This window comes from Canis aureus, chromosome 7, assembly GCF_053574225.1.
Source record: "Canis aureus isolate CA01 chromosome 7, VMU_Caureus_v.1.0, whole genome shotgun sequence".
NCBI classification, from domain to species: domain Eukaryota; kingdom Metazoa; phylum Chordata; class Mammalia; order Carnivora; family Canidae; genus Canis; species Canis aureus.
The window spans coordinates 53,539,648-53,561,034 of NC_135617.1; the positions used below are offsets into that span (position 1 = coordinate 53,539,648).

Genomic DNA, 21,387 nt, shown 5'->3' on the forward strand with positions numbered 1-21,387 from the left:
CTATGAACCCTTCCACCAAAGGTACACCATTTTATTTCAGAAAGAAGTAGGGACATAGCACACTCTCCCTGGATGGTCCTTCCTGGTTACTTTGTTATTGACTACGGAACAAATTATCCTTAATAAAACACTTATTTATTAGACTTCCATATATGTACTTAGTATTAGCTATTTCATCGAGAGAGGCTCTTGTGTTATGTATCATATCCATTTCTCCAAAAATCTTATTATTGCATGTAATTTTACTTCCCTCCAGAACTAGCAGTAAAGCTGGTTAAGTTGCAATTACCAATACAACTGCAATATAAAATTAGATGTGTATTTCCACAGGCCCTTCTCATTTTGCCCAACTCTCTGTGGGCATGGATAGCACAAAGTTAAAATGCTTAAGATCAAGGTAATCAGATCATCACTAACTAAGTAAAATGTAGTTGCCTATACAAGGTAATTCTGCTCCACCTGTGAAGAATGAAGAACCTGTAAGCAGTGCTACTGCCTGCTGTCCCTGTTGAGTTATTAGCAGCAAAAGAAAGAACCCTTGCCCTTGGCACATAAGCTATCACACTTGAAATAGATTTTTCCAAAAGTGCAATCTGATCATCCTTGCTGAATGTCTGTAAACTCAGAATTATCGTTGGAGTTCCAAGGTGGACTGAGATTTCTAGAAATAAAAGGCCCATGAGAATGGGGACATGTACATGCATGCACACGCACACACATACACACACACTCCTTAGGGATTTTCAGTGTGACCAGAGAAAGGGGCAGGCTGTCTGCTTTCATCAGTGATGGGTTATCAAGTATTTACAGAGCCTTTAAGATGTAACTTATGCTGTCCTGGGCATTGTGGGAGGAGAGGAATAGTAGAAAAATGGATAGCACCATTCCTAACCCAAAAAGGTACACAGAATTTGTAAGAGAGGCAAGGCAAGGCACAATTACTAAATAAGATGACTTGTAACAAATGCTGGTATGAGTCATATCCATACAAATTCAGTTCAGCAAAACTTTATTGTATCTCCTAAAGTCAAGGCCAAGGCCCCCTGTCAGCTGTCTCAGGAGATAAAAGGAGCAAGGTTCGATTATATTGTAAAGAAGGGAAGGAAGATTCGGGAAATCATATCATTTGGGGCCTGAGACAAAGCCTTCTGCTCAGCACCTCAGCCCGCTAACTGATGGAATGGGTATAACAGTTTCCCAGGCAAATAGCAGCACCTCCGTTTTGCAGATGAAGAACCTGAGATTCAGAGTACCTGATCCAGTATCTTCCATGCAGCTAGAGCCAGGATTCTATCCAGGGAGTCCCATGTAGAGTTGCTCCTCACGCTAGACTACCACTGAACTTGCAAGTCAGGCCAGAGGTGACCAAAGGCTGGCCCAGAGATGGTCTGCGATACCCCATCACCGGTTACTTGGCAAAATGGAAAACACAAAGCCAATATTGTGAGTTTTCCATAAATATACATGGATTAAGTTGAAGGGACTATGTATATAGATGAAGTTTTCTCCTTTCTCCTTTTTGCGCTATTAAACATCCATTTAGAACATGATACTGCCAGCGGATGGCAGCTGTTGTTACTTTCCAAACTCCTTTTGTTCTAGAAAAGTAAACTCAAAACTGGAACTCTGTGTCAGTTCCTGCTGCACTGTTTTGAATTTTTCTTTTGCACGGTATTTGAAACCTAAAATCTGGGAAGTACTCATTGAACAGACAATTTTGGGGTCAGTCTGTGCACACAGTTTGGTGATATGAAAAATGCTACCAATTTTCAGCAGATTTTTAAAAGGACGAACAAAATTCTGGAAGCTCTATACCATTTCTTTTTTTAGTTTATGCCATTTCCCTGGCTTTAGCCCTATACTCTTTTCTGACTCTCTTCCCTCCACATTTTTTTAAGCAAATTGCTCAAACCACAGGAAAATACCCCATTTTGTTACTCCCTGGAACCTACTCCCCTTTACACATCTTACATGATGTGAGGAATGAAAGTCACTTAAGTGAAAATAAGACAAAACTGTTGGTGAAGCACACCAACAGGAAAGGGCTGTTCCTCCAAGTGAGTTTATTTTTTCTACTTTAATGGATAAACACAGCCCCCTCCACTTCAGTTTGCCTTCCTGATGATATAAGGCAGCATGGTGGCCTCCTGCCTCAATGTCCACAGTTCGCTCTGTCCTCACTTCTCCCAAAACATGTATCAGGCGGGATAGAGAAAGGAAGCTTCGTATATCAACAATGGGGAAGAAAGGAATCTCATGTTAGTGGCATTCGCCATGTGGGTCTGGCTAATAACAAAAACAGGACAGTGACAGGAATGGTGGTAGTGAGCTGCAGATGAGAAAAGTTTATTGCTCAGCCAGAGAGGCAAGGACCTGGACTTTTCTGATGTTGTGTCTTTTATGCCAATGGCATGTTTCCCTCTCCCAAACTCAAAACTTTGGATAGATCCCTAACAAGGACAAAGAGTTACTTGCGGTTATGTGTCATCTTGGTAATGGCAGTGAAGTTGCAGAACTGGTATTCCCGGGTCCCAGCCCTCCTAAACTTGAGGCAACACCAGGACAATTCAATCCAACACTTGTCAGGCACCTCAGACGTGCAGCCCCAGTGAGGCAGAGGCTCGGAGCTAGTTAAGGGGAAAGATCTTGCTTATTTGCCTTTGTATTCCCCACTTCTAACATGGTTCTGGTGCCTAGTAGGCTCACAGGAACTTCTAGATCGATCGATAGATAGATGATAGATACAATAGGTTTTCAATAAATACGCATGAAATAAAGAACTGAATGTACTGTCTTAACCTAGTGCATTATTTGAAGGTTAAGATTATCAATCATGGGTGGAGGATGGGGTAACTGGGTGAAGGGCATGAGGGAGGGCTAGGATGTGATGAGCACTGGGTGTTATATCCAACTGATGATATATGCAACTCATGATGTACTGTATGTTGGTAAACTGAATTTAAATTAAAAATAAACATACTTTTGAATATGCAAAAAAGAATGAATCAATCGAAGTGTTCCTTTCTTTAGGAAAAGTTTTAATAGTGTCATGACTATTCAAGGTTCATTGTAGTCTATATGTCTGTCTCTGTCATCGCTCTCTCTCCGTCTCTTATCTGTGTAGGTACATCTGTATCTACCTACCTACCTACTTATCTGTCTCCAGGTCTTTCTCTCTCTCTCTCTCACTCCCTTCTTTTCCTCCCTCCTGTCTTTCTTTTTTGCTGACCTTTTCAGTGGCTTGAAAGAGTCATAACAGAGGAGTTTCAGGGGGAAAAAATAAATTCTTAGTGAAGGATAAGACCAATTCCTATATCCTGGCTTCACTTTTTTGCTCTTTCCATTTCTTTTCCAGCACCCAGCCCCAGCCCCCCTTAGTCCTCTGGCAGTAGAGCCATGGCCTCATAAGCACTGGGAATGCTCTGTGGTCCCAGTCATTTATTCTGTTCCTGAGATTCTCTGGGAAACCACCAGGAACAGAACACAAGGAAGGTGCTAGGGTTTACTCTGGAGGGCTTGAGAAATTGTCCGGCATAAAAGGAAAACTCTAGGCAAAAATCACCCATGTCTTTTACTAAATGAGGCTTGTCATCACGTTCAAAGGACAAAGAGAGCCCTGTTTCATTTGCCATAGTTTCTTCAATTTGTTTCTTTTTTTCCTTACATGCCGCTTTCTAGGTTGGCCAGGGTTGTTGAAGGAAAGAGAAGGTGCCACAGTTCAGCAACCTCTAATGTGAAAGTGAATGATTTTCGATTTTCCCTCGGTACGTGACACTCCTTACTGACTCCCGGGAGCACACCCTGTCATAGCCTGCTCACGCTTCCCACACCAGCCTCCCACTGACCTGTGACATCCATAAGCCGCAGAAGGCGAGCCTCATAACCTGCAGCCTCACGGTGCATAGGGCAGGCACCGCGGCCTCCTGCCAGCACCGGGCCGGAGCCAGGACCTCGCTCCCGGGTCCTGCCCGTACTGCACAGCGCGGCAGATAGACACCTGCCCTGGCTTTACCACTTGCTCCTGCCTCCCTGGGATACACATTCTACCAGGAATAGCTCCTTTCTCGTAGCCTCATCTCCACTCTCTCTGCAGGACCTGTCACCCCCAAAGAAGCCCCACACCTGGCTCACAGTGTGAGCAGAGCTTCCCTGGAACATCTGCCTGCTTTTGCCCATCTCTTAAGCCCTCGATCCAACACCACCACTTCCATGAAGATGTGTTCGAATTGCAACAGTTGTAAATTCTCTCTCCCCATATCCTAAAGTGTTTTTTTGCTGTGAGCATCTGACAAATAAGCACTCAAACTGAATTCCGTCATTTGTAAAACAGGGCACATAATAATTACCAGTTATGAGGAAAAAATAAAATAACATATGAACACCTGGCATAGAGTGGGCAATCAATAAATCTTATTTTCATGTATTAGTATATTGCAAATTTTATTTTCATTATAGTTATATATATGTGTGTGTATATATATACAGCTTGTATATATATGTGTGTATATATACATATGTGTGTGTGTGTGTATATATATATATATATATATATAGCTCGTCTACAATACAACATTAGCTCCCAGAGTGAAAATACCATCTTATTTATCTTTATAAATTGTCTAGCATAGTTCTTTTCATACAGCTTCTTTAAAATATCTATATTGAATGAATAAATTAGCTCTCTGCCTCGGTTTTTTCATCTGTAAAATGGGAATAGAAATAGTTTAGTTATTCCAAAGCATTACTATCAGAATAAGTTAAAATGCTACATGTAAAAACCTACTGAAAACTAAAAAGACCAAATGCTAGGCAAATATGAATTATTATTTGGTATATTTCTATAGTATATGGACACAAGTGAAACAACATTGCCCAATTTATCCAGTAGAGGGCAATGACACACACATGGATGATATTCAGATTCTTTGTAGGACTCCACAACCATAAATTAAAAAGTGAGAAACACTTTGGTATCACGCAAACGAAATAAAGTGCTTTTTCTGTACTTAGCTGCTTCTTTCATCTCTTTTAGTGCTTTGTCTATACAATTTATATGTGTAGAAAGGACCTTCGACTCCATTGGGTATTTCCAGTGTGGTTCAGTGACCCAGTGTTGCTCTATTCAAACTTCCACTTGCCCATTTGTCCAGGGTGAGGAATGATCCTGGTCTAGCCAATGGGAAAAGAATGCTGTTTTCACTGGTTTTATTACCACGATCATGCATAAACGCATTTCCACAGGGCCAATGAGGGCTTGGTCCTAATCTGGAAAGCAGCCTGGAAGAGTTTCCACGCTGGGGGAGGGAACAGAGAAGGACTTGGACAAACAATGCTGACTATTGTTTCCTCAGCCTGCTTTGGCTCCCCCTCGTCTGCTCCATTAAGACACTGAACCCATTGACATTTTCTTAAGACAGGCTAAGTCTCCCGGAGATAAGGGAATGGCAGAGGGTGGTGGAGTGTGAGTGCAGGCACTAGAGTGTACACACCGCACGTGCTTCTATCCTCCACTCCGTTCTGAACTTCCTAACTGTCAAACAGAAAGATGGTTTGAAGATATATAGTATTTGTGGTATTCGCCCTTGAGGGATTCAACTATTGATAGGAGGCAGTAAGATATACCTTAGATTAACACAATCTGAATGTGAGTAGTCCTCTGTGTCAGGCACTGGGGTAGGGAAGGGCAGATGCTACAAAGACCAGAAGAGAGTTAGTTTATAGTCAGACCAGAGAGTAGAGGACCCATGTGAAAGCAACCAAAAATAAATAGATGCAAATGTGGTAATAATAAAAGTAACTACAGACAGTTATTTATAATGCTTATTTTCAAAGATATAAATTTGTTCTAACATTTGTTATATTATGGAATGATTTGAGCATTATGTGAATTTTCCATCTGATTATGTGCACGACACCTGCAGGAAACACTAAGTGAATGGAGAAAACTGCACCCAGATGAACTGAGCAGTGTAGGAATATCCAAAACGTACATGTATACACATGCGACTGTGCGCACACACACCTACCGAAACACCGCATCCTCTCCCTCAGCTCACTGTGTGGGTTCTGGGCCCCATGCACCATCTCTGATATTACAATGCTCCCTCAGCTTGCAACTCACTTTCTTCCATCAAGTTACAAACTGAACCCTTCTTTTTTTCTAACGATTATTTTAGAGGGTGTGAAGGGGCAGAGGGAGAGAATATCCAAGCAGACATCTCTGCTGAGTACAAAGCCCAACATGGGGCTTGAGCCCACGACCCATAAGATCAGGACTTGAGCCAAAACCAAAAGTCAGATGCTCAACTGATTGAGCCACCCAAGTACCTCAAGCTAAATAAACCCTTCTGACCCTTACTTCTACCAACAAATTTTGGGTCTCACTCAAGACCAAGTGTGATATTTATTGCAGTATTTATGTATCTCTTAATCATTTTACATGTGTAGAATTGCTCTGCTATTTTCATTCAGTCTCTTTTTTGTCATTTTTGTATTGATGTGTCACTTTAAGTTTGTATGTTGTGTCCCTAATCCCATTTTCCCTGTAAATCCTATGGCTTTCTTTGCTTGATTTTGTCCAGCACAGTGATTTTTAGGGGAATATATATAGCATTATTGAATAACTGACTCAATAGCAAGCTGTTGAGTGCATAAAGCAAGGAGCTCCTGGGGAAGAAGAGAAGAGGCCCAGGAATGGCCTTCCACAGAGACTAACATGGAAAATCACAGCAATATGGAAGAACACGAGTATCTCTTTCTTCCATTCTTTTCAACTTGCTTCATTAGAAGACCAACAACAAACAAACAAACAAACAAACAAAAAAGATTAAATGGTTGTAAAAATTCACTTAATACAGCAGAGCAAATACATGAAAAATAACTTTTCAACATTAATCAGAGAGAAGACAAAGTACGTGTTGGTGTTAGGTAAGCTTACATGAGGCATGCCTTAAGTTCCATATAAAGCTATTCCAGAGCCAACCACACATTTGTCTCAGAGCCTCCTAGCCATCAATGCCCAGCTTTCTACTGGTCTGAGGTGATCCAGAGAGGATTTTGCGAAGCCTATGGTGCAATGTACAATATGGTAGCCACTAACCACATGCAACTATGACATGTGAAAATGCAGTTAGTTCAAATGGCTAAGTGTAAGATAGACACTAAATTTCAAGGACCAGCTTACACACAAAAAAATAAATATCTCATTAATAGTTTTATAATTATTATACATTGAAATAATATTTTGTAATAGATCAAATACATTACTAAGATTTATTTTACTTGTTCCTTTTTGTTTTGTTTTCAACACAGCTACTAGAAAAGTTTAAATTACATGTGTGCCTCACATCTGTGGCTCCCACATTTCTTTCAGACATCCTCGATCCAGAATATATAGGCTACATATGATTATAGATGATCATCCATAACAACCGATTTTCTGAATAGTAGTGAGTTCAAACAATGCTTCTTGACAAATGTCTGTAGTGAGGATTTATATGTGGTTGCTGAGAGAAAGAGCCAGTTGTTTTAGCAATCAGCTAAAATGAGGGCAGCATTAATGTGCTTTTAGGAAAAGCAAGAAGCCTCATTCATTCACGAACCAAATAAAAGATTATACTACCTTTCTGGAAATGAGACCCAGGAAAAAACAAAGATTAATCCTCAGGAGATGGAGTATAGGGTGTGTGTATTCAAACACTTGCCCAAGTCTGCGTGTGTTTGTGTGTATGTGTGTGTGCGTACATGCCCATGTATGTTTCCTTCTATGTGACCCATGTGTATTCTTATATGTGCATCTCTGTGTGAATACCTACCTGTGTGTATGTGTGTGCATACACGTGTCCTTATGTGTGCCTGTGTGCACACTTGTGTGCGTGAGCTTTTATATGTATCTGTCTGTCTTATATGTGGCCATGTGTGTCTTATAAGTTTGCCTGTGTGCATATGTATATCCTTCTGTACATGTGTGAGCACACAGTGTGTTTCCTTGTGTGAGGTATGTGCCTATGTGCATGTGCCTCTGTGTGTGCATATAACTTATATGTGGTATAGATTTTTTAAAAATTGGGTGGGAAGGAGAAGTAAATATAGAAAGATATACACAGGGTCCAGAGGAAAAAATCAGATTTGGAACTCATCCTATGGATACTGACAAATTTCAAACCAGAAAATGCTAGGGAAATATTTTTTGATAGCTCATATTGGCTATAGTAATAAACCAACAACTGGACAGGAACACTTCTAATGAGGGAAGGGACATCTATAATTTTTAATAACTTCTTAAAAGTTAGATAACATGATGTTTAAAGGTGATATTCTTATACTTTATAGAATGCATATCCTTTTGCCTTAGATATCTAAAACCCTGAAATGAAAGCTAGAACTATCTATTAGCATGTCAGTCCCACAGGAGGGTGGATTAATACATCATGCACTTAATCATTAAGTTTGGGTAGCCTCATTTTTTTTCCCCTCCTTATCTGCAAAAGCATTTCATAAGCTTTGTTGTGTCATCTTATGAGAAGGGCCTTGGGGTTCTCCTTCCTCTTTGACTGAAAAACAAACAAGACCCCCATGTGGTCATAAGCCTTGTCCTCCGTTTGCTAGAGTCAGAGCTAAAAACGGAACTCAGAGCTCAGAGCAGAGATAATGATTCAGAAATCTACCTACTTCTCTGCCCTAAATACATGTATGGACAGGAGGGATGAAGGGTTTCAGAGAATGGGAGGGATTTGCTGCCTCCTCTCCACTGCCACTCAATCACTTTTACCTCTGGCCAACTCCCTTCTTAATCCTCTTAATCTGGCCCATTTACACAAACACAAAGGGATGATGTCACCATACTTGTAGTTAGGGTATCTGTGCCTTTCAGCAAGGTTAACATCAAAGGGTATACTTTTCATACCCATAGTCTTGAAAAGTGACTAATTTTAACTGCTCAGGTGCTTCCATATTAATGGGCTCTCCTACATCAGTAGGAGAAAGAAAAATCTTGATGGAGCCCCAGTAAATCTCAGGAATTCTGATCAATCTTCTAATTGTCATGTCCTTGCCTGGTTCTACATTGGAATGTTACCCAGGGCTTACAGAATGTGAGTGACAAAAAGATCCAGTCTTCACAGACTTAAGTGAAATCATTTAAGTGTTAAACATGCCATTGACTATTTTAACTGTTAGATGAAAATAATCAGTCTAAACCATCTGACAAAAATACACATGGAATATCGCATGGGACCCAGTAGAGTAAGCCCTAGACTGAAGAAGGTAGATGATGTGAGGCTGTGAGGCACTGGACCTCATGACATATACACGCACATATACACGCACATACAAGCACATGACATATACAAGCACAGAGAGAGAGGTCCCACGCTGGATGAATCGCCAGACATGGATCTTCAAACTCATTGATGCCCCGATTTTAAAATGTCTGTAGTGGACAGCGAGTGGTGGACATGTTGAGTGAGAGACACCACGAGGGGCTGTCAAAGGGTTTTAAGTGACTTCATCAATTTCATTTTGTTTATTTACTTTTACTCCAGTAGCTGTGGTTGGTGGAATACCAGCGGGGGTGAAGTAGGAAGGTGTTAAGATATTCTAGACAGATGGCAGCCAAGAGTTTTCAAATCAATAGAGGTGATTATGGTGAAGAAGAGAGAGAGAGAGAAAAAAAAAAGTTGGAGCTCAGGCATGTAGGAGAGAAGACAGAAAGTGACAAGGTGACTCCAGAGTTTGCTAGCTGAGATGGCCGGCTATATGGTAGGGCTACCTGAAATGGAAAATATAGGGGGAGGACCAGAGTCCACAGGATGAGGAAGAGTTCTGTTTTGAATATTTTACATTTGTAGTGGTTTGGAACACCAGCAGGAGACATGTCCAGGAAGCCATGGGGTGTATGGTTCTGAAGCACGAGACACAGTTTAAAGCACATATACAGATTAATGAGTTATCAGCCAACTGAAATAGAAGAAATGATGAATATGGATGAGATTAATCCACAGAGCAGATCGATTAAGAAGAGCCATGACTGAGCTCCAGTCCAACTCTGGGAATCTCTACATTCCAGGCATTAGTGGAACAAAAAAGGAGCCCATGAAAGAGACAAAAGGGAAAAACAGAAACAGAAAGGAAGAACAGTTAGAGAAGAATCAGAAAAGCGCAGTGTCATGGAAGCCAGTGGAGTAGAAGGACCACAGAGGACTTGGAAAGGGCTCTAAAGTTGATGCTTCTGTGCTGAGTGCTGAGTGCCAAAGAGGAATTACTCCGGGGAGAAGATGGGGCAGGGCATACCTGAAGGGAAGGTCAACTTTGTGAGCTGCCAACACTCCATGGATGCTCACTACCACAAGTCCACAGATTCCTCTCTCAACAGCATCATGCATAGCATGATGTTTTGTGCTAAGCAAAGACTTAAATGTGTTTTGAAGTGAAATGACTTCCATAATAAAACAAAACAAATTAAGTGACCAAAGTGTGCTAGTCAACAGAAAACCAAAATCATCACATGCATCATATCGTTTAAACCTCACAGCAGCCCATGTCTCAGACAGGCTTTAACATAAAGAATTTGAGGTTGGGGGCCCCTGGGTGGCTCAGGTGATGATCCTGGGATCCTGGGATCCTGGGATCAAGTCCTGCATCAGGCTCCCCACAGGAAGCCTTCTCCCTCTGCCTATGTCTCTGCCTCTCTCCCTGTGTCTCTCATGAATAAATAAATAAAATCTTAAAAAAAGAAAGAAAGAAAGAAAGAAAGAAGAAAGAAAGAAAGAAAGAAAGAAAGAAAGAAAGAAAGAAAGAAAGAAAGAAAGAAAAAGAAAGAAAAGAAAGAAAGAAAGAAAGAAAGAAAGAAAAGAAAGAAAGAAGAAAGAAAGAAGAAAGAAAGAAAGAAAAAGAAAGAAAGAAAGAAAGAAAGAAAGAAAGAAAAAAAGAAAGAAAGAAAGAAAGGAAGAAAGAAAGAAAGAAAGAAAGAAAACTTGAGGTTGATAACTTGCCTGGGGTCATACTGGGAGCACACGGCCAGTGAGAGACTTGAACTTTGGGTCTTCTGAATTCAAGCCCTTGCTTTCACAGTTGTATTGCATGAGCCAAGTTTCTTAGGGTAACTCCTTATATCTGGCACATGTACAATAAAAATGTGGGGTCATAAAATATTCAGGCCCCAGCTAGGCTTTCCTCTAGGGTTTGTGGTGTGAACTGATATAGCTGATGTGACAACACCGACTTGCATCTATAGAAAACGGGAGCCTTCCACTGAATTGCCTTGAGGCCATTCCCCTTTGTGAAGAGTTGCTGTTCCCACAGTTGTCTATCCAGTAAAAATACACCCCTTCTTCCTCACTGACAAAGCCTCAGTGTTGTTTGGAACAGTGATGTGCTCAGCACCATTATTCACCTCCCTAGATTCCCCAGGCCAGGAGTCGCCACATCAGTGGGTCTAGGGACAGACCTGCTTGGCATGCTCTCTGCGCTCTATTTGCAGCTGTGCCCTTCCTCCTTAGAATGAAAATACAATGACTGGAGGTACAGCCATCATTTTATGAACGTGAGGACAGAAGCCATAGGCTAAGGATGGTGAAAGAGGAAGACAGAAGGCGGCTTGCCTCTAACGGCAAATTCGAGCCGTTATACCTACCTATCTATCTGCGTGGCCTATCTACAGACTTTTTGTTCAGTGTGAAAATAAAAGTCCTTACATATTTAAGATGCCGACTCTCAGCTATTCTTTTAACTGATCCCAGCTGATACGAAGAGCATCCGTCCCAGTGTTTCCCAGTACCGTCAAGCCTCCTTTGTTCACGGATGTTTCCTACCTTTTGGTACCTGGGTTTGAAACTCATGATTTAGAGGTGCAAAAGGATTGATTTCTTCAATCAAGGGAACATGTGGGAGGCTTGTGTTTAGGGAAGATACTTTCAATCCAAACAGTTGTACTTCTTTCAAAATAAACCAGATAAGCAAAACTGTAGGATACTTCAAAATCTAATAGAAATAACTTATTACCACAGAATAGTACTTAAGAGCTCGGGCTTTAGGTGTGTCTGGGTGGCTCAGATGGTTAAGTGTCTGCCTCCTGATCAGGTCACAATCTCTGAATCCTAGGATCAAGCCCCATGTCAGGCGCCTGGCTCAGCAAGGAGTCTGCTTCTCCCTCTCCCTCTGCCTCCTCCCGGCTCATGCTCTTCCTCTTTGTATCTCTCTGTCTCAAATAAATAAATAAAATCTTTAAAGTAAATAAGTAAAATGAAATAAAATTTAAAAAGAGTTTGGGCTTTGAAGTTATACAGACTGTGGCATGCATTTCGACTTAACTTCTCTGAGCCCTGATTCACTTGTCTGCAAACTGATAATTATACCAATCTTATAGTGTTGTTATAGGGACTAAACAAGAAAATGTGTGTAGAATGCTTCAAATAGTGCTCGGCACAATCAACATAACCTCTGTTAATGATAGATCTTAATATTGAAGAAGGTTATCTATCCTGCTTCCAACATAAGCCACTTTGCATAAAGTATGTCCTTCCTCATTTGCTCCTGCTAGGTCTCCAGGATGAGAGTGGGCTGTGATGAACCACTCACAGTGTTACCCCAGCTTCCTGGGGACTAATGGAGAGGGGCAGACACAAAGTGTCTCAAGGCAAAGTCTGAGAAATGAATTGAAAAGAAAATATTAAGCCAGTGGCTTCCTCAGCAAATACTGGGGAGAGAGGGGTGGTCTGATGGAAGTGGGGCAATTCGGAGAACACAGATCACCTTCAGGTTAAAATTATGGCCATCGTTGGGTGATCTGCCCAGAATCTAGGACAGAAAGCTCCTACATTCAGTTAATGGAAGCAAAGCAAGTTGTACTCTGCAGTGGTGGTCAGAGATCCAGGACAATCTGGCACCTCCTACTCCCTCACTTCCTGTTGGCTCTCAAGAAAGTAAGATTCAACATCTCTCTTGCCAAGATGCCAAGTTATCATATGGGCCTTTTGGAACTTTCTTGTGCAACATGAAGATAAAAAAGATAATCATCCTTATTTGTAAGCTTAAGTGTATTGTTCTCTAGTCTAGGGCTCTTAACCCTTTTAAAGTCTCAGACCTCTCTGAACATCAGATAAAAGTTATAAACCTGTTTTACAAAAATGCACATAGACACCCACCAAATTTTGCTTATAATCTTAAGAGTTTTCGGAGCCCTCTCTCCCCAATTCAATCCTTGTGCCTGCTGTGAGTTCACAGACTCAGGTAAATAGTTCTGACTCTAAGGAATTTTTTTCTGTCTTTGTATTAACCGTCATCAGTCAAACTCCTGTAACTTCATATTTTATTTTTTAAAAAGTTGGCAGTGTGAGAAAACAGTGAACTACCCTTTCATTGCCTTCTACTACAGCCTGGCTTTCTAGACTTTAGAGCTGTGGTGAAACAGATCTAGTTTCAGGTTTGTTTCTCAAGGGCTGAAGATTTTTTTCATCTTGTTTGTTAGGTTTTTCCTGTTATATATATGTGTGTGTATACACACACACACACACATATATATGTAAATAAAATATGCATGTTAATATTTATATATATAAATAAATAAATTATACAAATAAATATATATATATATATATATTTAAAATAAATTTTAGGGGCACTTGGGGGGCTTAGTCAGTTAAGTATCTGCCTCAGCTCAGGTCATGATCTTTGGATCAGGCCCTGAGTCTGGCTCCCTGCTTAAGCAGGGAGTCTGCTTCACCTTCTCCCTCTGCCTCTCCTCCTGCTTGTGCTCTCTCTCACTCTCTATGTCTCTCTCAAATAAAGAAATAAAATCTTTTAAAATAATAATAAAATAATTAAAAAATAAATTTTCTATAAATTAGTTAAATATATATAAATAAAATTTAAGTGAACTACCCTTTCATGTAAATAAAACATAATCTATATCTATTTTTTGTAGTTGTTAGCACTAGGCTTTTCCAGAAGTCCAAGGTAGAACTATCTGGGCTTGTTTTCTCAAGATGGTGGTAGGCCAGCCCAAAGGCTTAGAGTTGGGGCAGTTTTTCAATAGTAAAAGGGTGACCAATGGTTCCTGCCCATTGCTTGTGTCAGGATAATCCATGTCACCAGCTGCCTCAGTGGAGTGGTATGCTTCTTGTTCATTGCTGCTTTTCATACTGTATTTTGTCATTAGAGGTAATCTTAAGACCAAATTTCTACACTTAAAGACCAATGTGAAAATAAGGGATAGTGAAGAACCCTGTATTCTCATCCCCAGTCCCTACCAGAATTCAGTGTGTTTAGAAATAATCAAATAGCCCAGTGTTAGCCTCGGGTAAAGTTGATTATTGATTGCTGTTTACCACATGCCACGCACCTCTCTACAAAGACTGACATAGAAAGAATATTTAGAAGTTCATAAGGTAGAGCCCATCACATAGTAGGTACTTACCCTATTGTAAGTGTTGAACCAAAGGTCACATAATTAAACACACTTAAACTGAAACCCAGGTGTCCTGGCAACTTTCCATTGTGCCGCTTCTGACACTGTAATGCAACCAGGTTTCCCAGAACATACATCACAACTGGGTTCGGTATTACTGGGTACAGTGAACCTACAACATGGAAAAGTCAAAAGATTATACTATTTCTAACTGTCAAATTAGACCTTCCCAGGTCATTTTAAATTTATTTTAATATCTTTGTTTTCTGCCTCTTCCTCTATCTTTTGGTTACTAGAGCTCTTGGTTTGGGGTTCCCCCAAGTTATCAGATCTACTGTGCATATGTGAAAAACACAGTCAAGACACAAGGTTGGGACACCTGGGTGGCTCAGCGGTTGAGCATCTGCCTTTGGCTCAGGTTGTGATCCCGGGTCCTGGGATCGAGTCCCACATCGGGCTCCCTGCAGAGAGCCTACTTCTCCCTCTGCCTGTGTCTCTGCCTCTCTCTGTGTCTCTCATGAATAAATAAATAAAATAAAAGACACAAGGTCTTTTAAGGATTTCCAGGTCACCACTTCCTTTGTGTGCTCCACCCCTTTATCTTCTCCAGTATCAAAACCTGCCCTTAGGGTGGGATCAATTAGAATCCCTTTCCACCTTAGTGGGGATTCTGAAGCACAGCTCCCCCTCTCAAGGGCATTTGCCTTTCAACTTTAGCTCTACTAATGGCATGTCTTCCTGTGAAAGATATCAGATATATTAGCTCTTCTTCTGTTTGTGGGGGCAATACTTTGGGGTAGGGTGGGGTTCAACCTGAATCCTCCTACAGCTTCTGAAATGGGAGTGCATTGGGGCACTCGCCACTCCAATTTCAGGTCAAATCTTCCTGAAAGGACTTTTCGCAGAGAGTCCCTGAGTCTCATGAAAATGTGACTGTTACCCTCCTCTGGAAACACTGAATACTTTTAGGGCACACTGAAATTTTCTGCCTGGAAGAAGCGGTAAAATGGATTCGCTCACCAAGGGTTACGCTTAAGAAGAGTCTGGAAGTGACAGGTACTTCTAAAAACTATTTGGAAATTGTGTCTGCCCGGATTTATTTTCATTTATCAAATATTATTTTGCTACCGTACCTAAGGTGGTGTAACTAATGTCTCCAATTGCACATCCCCACACCCTGGCCTCTTGCCTGCCAGCCCTGTGGGAGAAGGGCGTCAAGTGACATCAGCAAGACTGCTCTTTAATAGCCGGCATTATTTTATTAAGGAAAATTTGTATTGCCCTTTTTCCCTCACAAAAGTGCCAAGTGGACAGATTTTGATTTTCCTTGGCCAAGGGAATTAAAGACCAGGGAAGTGGCTTTGCTCCCCCTCTGGCACTTCTACTGCAAGTTCAGAAGGTGTCTGCTGAATCCAATCACTCTGAGCAGCTAAAATTTCAGGTTTGAATTTCATCTCAGAAATGCACAAAGCCTGGGAGTTGGTGACAGTATCAGAGTGCGGGCTATTGTCAGTTACCTGCTATTCTGTTGGGACTCACAGCTGGCCCAGGTGTATTCCCCCCAGGTAAGGCAGGAGGCCCTGCTGAATGCCACATCTCTTTGTTGCATATTATCTTGTTAGTTAAGCTGTCAGGAAAGTTACCAGTAAGGAGGTTGGGGGTAGAAGGACACACAGAGTTTAATCCAATTAAAACTTCACTGGCTTTTCCACATTCTTGGTGTCCTGGCTCAAACTAGGAAGAACCTTTTCAATGTTGGGGGGGAAGGGGGCGTCAGGGGGGTACAAAACTAATCTTAAATGTTGATGCTGCAACAAGGCATAATATAAAGCATGAGGCAACAGAGAAAGGATTTGTGGCATGGGAGGTAAAAAGAGCCCACTTCTAACCGTTTTTGCAAAGGCCTTTAACCCAGGGCTGTTTCTGGTGAAAAACTCACTGAACAAGCCAAGCAAGAAAGCTCTGGTAGCTTCTACCCAAGAGAGGTCTTTCTCAGCAGATGTTTTGACCTGACTTCCAAGAAGGGATTTGGTGATCCCAGGAAGATCTTTCTTTCTGAGGGCTACAGGAAACAATGACTGCAGCGCTTGATGCCTTGGAATGAAAACTAACAAATGTGTTCAGATTTAAATCTACACCAGCACATATTGACATATATTGACACAGATGGTATACTTTAGCGCTAAATCTATTTTTCTTTGCTCACAATGGGAAACATGCAGTGCGAGCTCACTTGACAGAATGGGCTCTGAACGAAATCTGCATTCGAAGCAAACTTATGCATGAAGCCTGCTCAGTGTTGTGCCCAAGATTGCGAATCCGAGAAACCGCCAAGGAGCCGACACCGATGCAAACACACGAGGGTTTATTACAAGCTCAAGCTTGGGTCCAAGTGTACCCGACGCAGTGGAGCAGGGACTTGGACCCCGAGACCAAGAGGCGTAGCAACTTTATAGGGGCCAATGGGATTGTAACATACGCAGAAAGTTGCAGTCCTGTCGGTCCACACGCAGGTGGCCGATTGAATTACATCTTACCCTATAGCATCCACTTGAGCTGGCCTATTACTTTGGTCAGAATTGGCGGGCAGTTTTGGCGGGCACAAGGCGGGGTTACATTGTCATGAGCCGATTTCCAATTAGGGTGTGCCCAGAGGCTTGACTAGGGTGGGGCAGTGCCCTAAGCAATAAGCGGGTCATGTGGGGGTCATACAGGAGGTGGGGGGTGCAGCACAAAATGGAGTTAGTCCTGCTCTGCTTGTCCAAGGGTTGGGGATTTTTGTTAAATTTCCTGGGTCCCACACTCAGTCTTTGAATGTCTTCTGAAAGGAACCCACAAGGTGAGCAGGAGCCAGACTCTGTTCTCTCCTGGGTAAATGGAAGGAGGTGAAGGGCCAAGGACTGTGGAGTGTGGGCAGTTGAAGAGAAGTTCTGCTTTGATGAAAACACTTGACTTTGATAATTAAAGACTATTTCTGTTTCAATTTTACAGAAAGGATGCACACTGCAAGAGATCCTGATGCTTTCAGAAAATAACGCTGTACACTCCTTCAAAAACAGTTTTGTACCACAGAGCAATATCCAAGATACATTGTTAAGTGAGAAAAGCAAGTGGAACCACATGATTGCATGAGTTAAAGGTTACTCACACACGCATGCACATGCACACGCGCACACGCACACACACACGACTCAATATATTCGTAATTGCCTGATACACACAACACTATTCATACTGCCCATCTCTGGGGAATGGGAGTAGAAGAAGTAGAAAATTATTTTACAAGTACATTTTTTTATAATGTAAAAAAAGAAAAAAAAAAAACTGGAGTTCTAACAAAACATCAAGGGGGATTATGACTAAACTGAAGTAAAGTTACAGTACTGGATGTTCCTAAAGACCATGACAGCCCTGTGTTCTCAGTATCATAGAAGAGTGTGTGACTAATGATTGATATTAATTACTGCCTAATTACTAAATTGAGGTAATCTTTTTTTTTTTTTAAAAAAAAGTAAATTTCAAGCTTCATCTTTCTAAAAAGTACTCTTAGAAAGTTTTGTTGATAACAGCTAGGAGAACTGTATTACCTTTTTTATGAGAAAAGTAAAAAAAAATACCTTTTGTTAGGATTTGTATTATTAGTATATTGAAGTGATTCTTAAACAGAAGAAAGGTTGTAGACCCATGTGATAATCTAATTTCTAACTGTTCTAATTCTATACAGAAACTAAAATCACTAGCTTAAAATGCTGCTTATTGTTTGCAGGGAGAGCATGGTCCATGAAACTTGAAATCCACCCAGGCACCATGTCATCAGTGGATGGTTATACCAGGTAGGCCTTATCAGAATTACCTATGGAAATTACCTGAGTTTGAAGCAGTGCAGAGATACAGGCTATGGAGGAATGGGAAGACTATTTTTAAAAAGCTTTACAGATGAGCTTTGCCCAAAATGGTCATGTCTGCCCATTGGGATCTCTGAATCTTTGGCTAAGAACCTCCCATGTAGCTTTCTCGTTTTTGCTTTTTTGCTGTTGTGTTCTAATGAGTAAGAAGGAATAAGGAGCTCTGAGGGAAGGCATTTGAAATCTGTGGGGAGTGATTTCAGCAGCAAGCTGTAAATGAGAGTAGGCCCAGGCATGATTCCTTGTGATTAACTGAGAAGCACCCCCTGGGGACCTTGCAAGGATTGAGTATCCAGGTGAGGCACTGCAAGTAGCCTGAGGCCACTGTGGTGTGGTGCCATCTGAGGATAACCCCCAAATCTTCCAAAAGATAATGCTTCTCTAAACATCATCCTTAAATCTCTCCATTGACACTAACTAGTCCAAATCCTTCAAAACCTATGAGTTGAGGCCAAGACTTTGCTACACCTCAAGCCACACAGGCTCTACAGTGTCTCCATGGTAGCAATTCTCAACTTTGGCTGTACAGCAGAATCACTTGGGAGGTTTTTAAAATACTGACACTGTGGTCATACCCTCAACCAGTAAATCAATATCTTTCTCAGGTGAGACCCAAGTGTTTACATTTTATAAAGTTCCCCAGGTGATTCAATGTGCAGCCACTACTTTTCAGTCCTTCCTGGTGAAGCTTTCCTCACAGCATGCCTATAACTGGGGAGGTATGAGCAGACTGAGGTTGTACCTCTGGACTCATCATGTACATTTCCTGCGCCATGGATAAGCCTTTCAGTTAGTGAGACTGACTAGTTAACATATTCAAAGTTTATGGCATGGGGACGCCTGGGTGGCTCAGTGGTTGAGCGTCTGCCTTTGGCTCAGGTTGTGATCCCAGGGTCCTGGGACTGAGTCCCACATCGGGCTCCCTGCATGGAGCCTGCTTCTCCCTCTGCCTATGTCTCTGCCTCTCTCTGTGTGTCTCTCATGAATGGATAAATAAAATCTTTAAAACAAAAAGTTTATGGCTTGAGACCAAATAAGGACACCTCATCAAGACATTACCTCATTTCATTCTGCCACAGTCCTTCCTGTTTTAATCTCTCTCCACTTTGATATTAGTGCCGAGAAAGCAATCCCTGTGACTCAAGAGACACAGCAAAGCTTCGTGGTCGTTACCCAGGAAGTAACCACCTCATATTTTAGGACCTACATTAGCCCAAGTAATTGTGAGTGAATTCTATTATTCCAAACGGTTGATCAAAAGGCCAAAGTACCCACAGACATTTAGTGATTTTAGGCTGTGAATCCTCAAATATTTTAAACTGTGTTTCTAAATTAACCAGGGCTCTTTCCATTATAAGTACTAGGAACTATGCTCAAAGTAGCTCAAGCAACACATACAACAAATGGCAAGGATAATTTACTGGCTCATCCAGAGGCATGGCTTAATCCAGGTGCTCAAAAAAACCCACACTTCTCTTTCCAACAGCATTCAACCCTGTATGCTTTGTTGTGCACTGCATTTTCATGTCTCTTCTTTTCAAGTGGAAGGAAAATGGCCATTAAGTTCTGTCCTCCATGGTCCCTAAAATCATTAACCCTGACACACAGAAAGAATGTTGCTCCCAGGATGCTTATAGTACACGTAACAGAAAGACTAGTTCTGTTTTGGGATTCCTCACCATGGACAGAAAGATAAGGCCCCACGATTGGCCAGGTGTGGATCACACATGATCACCTTGGTAAGGGCAGGACTGGCAACGGCAGTCTCACCGGAACCATAGGGGAGGAAGCACAGTCCTTGCACAGAAAAGAAGCTGTCACATGAATATCCTATATTTATTAACAAGTAAATTGTGACCCTACTCCATTTTTTTTTTTGCCAAGTATATAATTATATAAGGTAGCAAAACTACCTTTCATATTATAACCGATTGCTTTCAAACAATATGTATTATATAGTAAAATGTTATAGATAGGTTTGTTCAATTCATAAATATACTTTTTATTATAATATAACTTAGTGTTATACCCTGAGACACTAGACTGAATTTCTATTTGCTATAAAAAGCAACTTTTTGTGTACAACAGAGTAATTGCCATCAAAGTTCTTCCTTAGTCATTAACAAAGAAAAATATCATTATAAAATAGATTTGGTAAAAATGTGTTTTATTATTTTCTTATATTTTTTGAAAATTTTAGGAGTGTATAAAATGTAAATTAATTCAATTAAAAATTAAAAAGTAAGAATTCATATAACCACCAATATAACCACCAATGAGGCCAAAACACACCACACTGCCAGCCCTGTAGGATTCCCCCATGGGCCCCCCAGTCATGACACCACAGCCCCCTCACTGTAGCTAGGGACAATCTTTATCCTGACATCCATGAATGGTTATCACTTTCTCACGTCCCTTATTAACTTTACCTCTGATACAGGCATCCCTAAAATTGTGGTAACTGTTTTTGAACTTTACATAGGTGAAACAATACATACACATTCTTTCATGTTTTGCTTCTTAAGCTCCATTTGTTGACAAATATCCATCCATACCAAAGGTGATGCAAATGCCATGGGTCTGGGAACTGCACTTTGAGTACCACTGCTCTGGCTCTTGCTACTCAGTTGGTCCACGGACCAGCATCACAGACATCACCTAGGAGATAGAATTCTATACTTGGAAATGTAGAATTTCATAAACCACCCTGAATCTATTGGATTAGAATTTTAATTTTAACAAGATCCCCATGAGCTGGATGTATACTGAAGTTTGGAAAAAATTGCTGTTACATTATATACATCTTGAAGTGGCATTTTTTCTGGGTCAGAGCAATGTGGGTATTTTTAACATTTCTAAGTAACATCGAACTGTTTCTTTTTTTTTAAGATTTTATTTATTTATTAATGAGAGAGAGAGAGAGAGAGAGAGGCAGAGACATAGGCAGAGGGAGAGCAGGCTCCATACAGGCAGCCCGATGTGGGACTCCATTCCAGGACTCTGGGATCATGCCCTGGTCGGAAGGCAGACGCTCAACCTTTAGCCACCCAGGTGTCCCCACCGAACTGTTTCTTATAG

At 41.2% G+C, this 21,387-nt stretch overlaps 1 long non-coding RNA gene across 21 annotated transcripts in view; it reads right to left on the reverse strand.

Annotated features, from left to right (window-relative positions):
• Positions 1 to 20,959, reverse strand: part of LOC144317386 (uncharacterized) — a 126,793-nt gene extending 105,834 nt beyond the window's left edge. For 16 of the 21 annotated variants that reach the window (XR_013383379.1, XR_013383380.1, XR_013383385.1 and 13 more), the window contains exons 1-3: positions 20,808 to 20,959; positions 14,414 to 14,576; positions 1,254 to 1,411 (exon numbers count right to left, since the gene is read on the reverse strand). This is a non-coding gene — a long non-coding RNA (uncharacterized LOC144317386). Of the gene's footprint in view, positions 1 to 1,253; positions 1,412 to 14,413; positions 14,577 to 15,921; positions 16,032 to 20,807 lie in introns of all 21 variants that reach the window. The other 5 variants (XR_013383372.1, XR_013383388.1, XR_013383383.1 and 2 more) reach the window with 2 other exon arrangements.
• Positions 20,960 to 21,387: the final 428 nt, after the last annotated feature.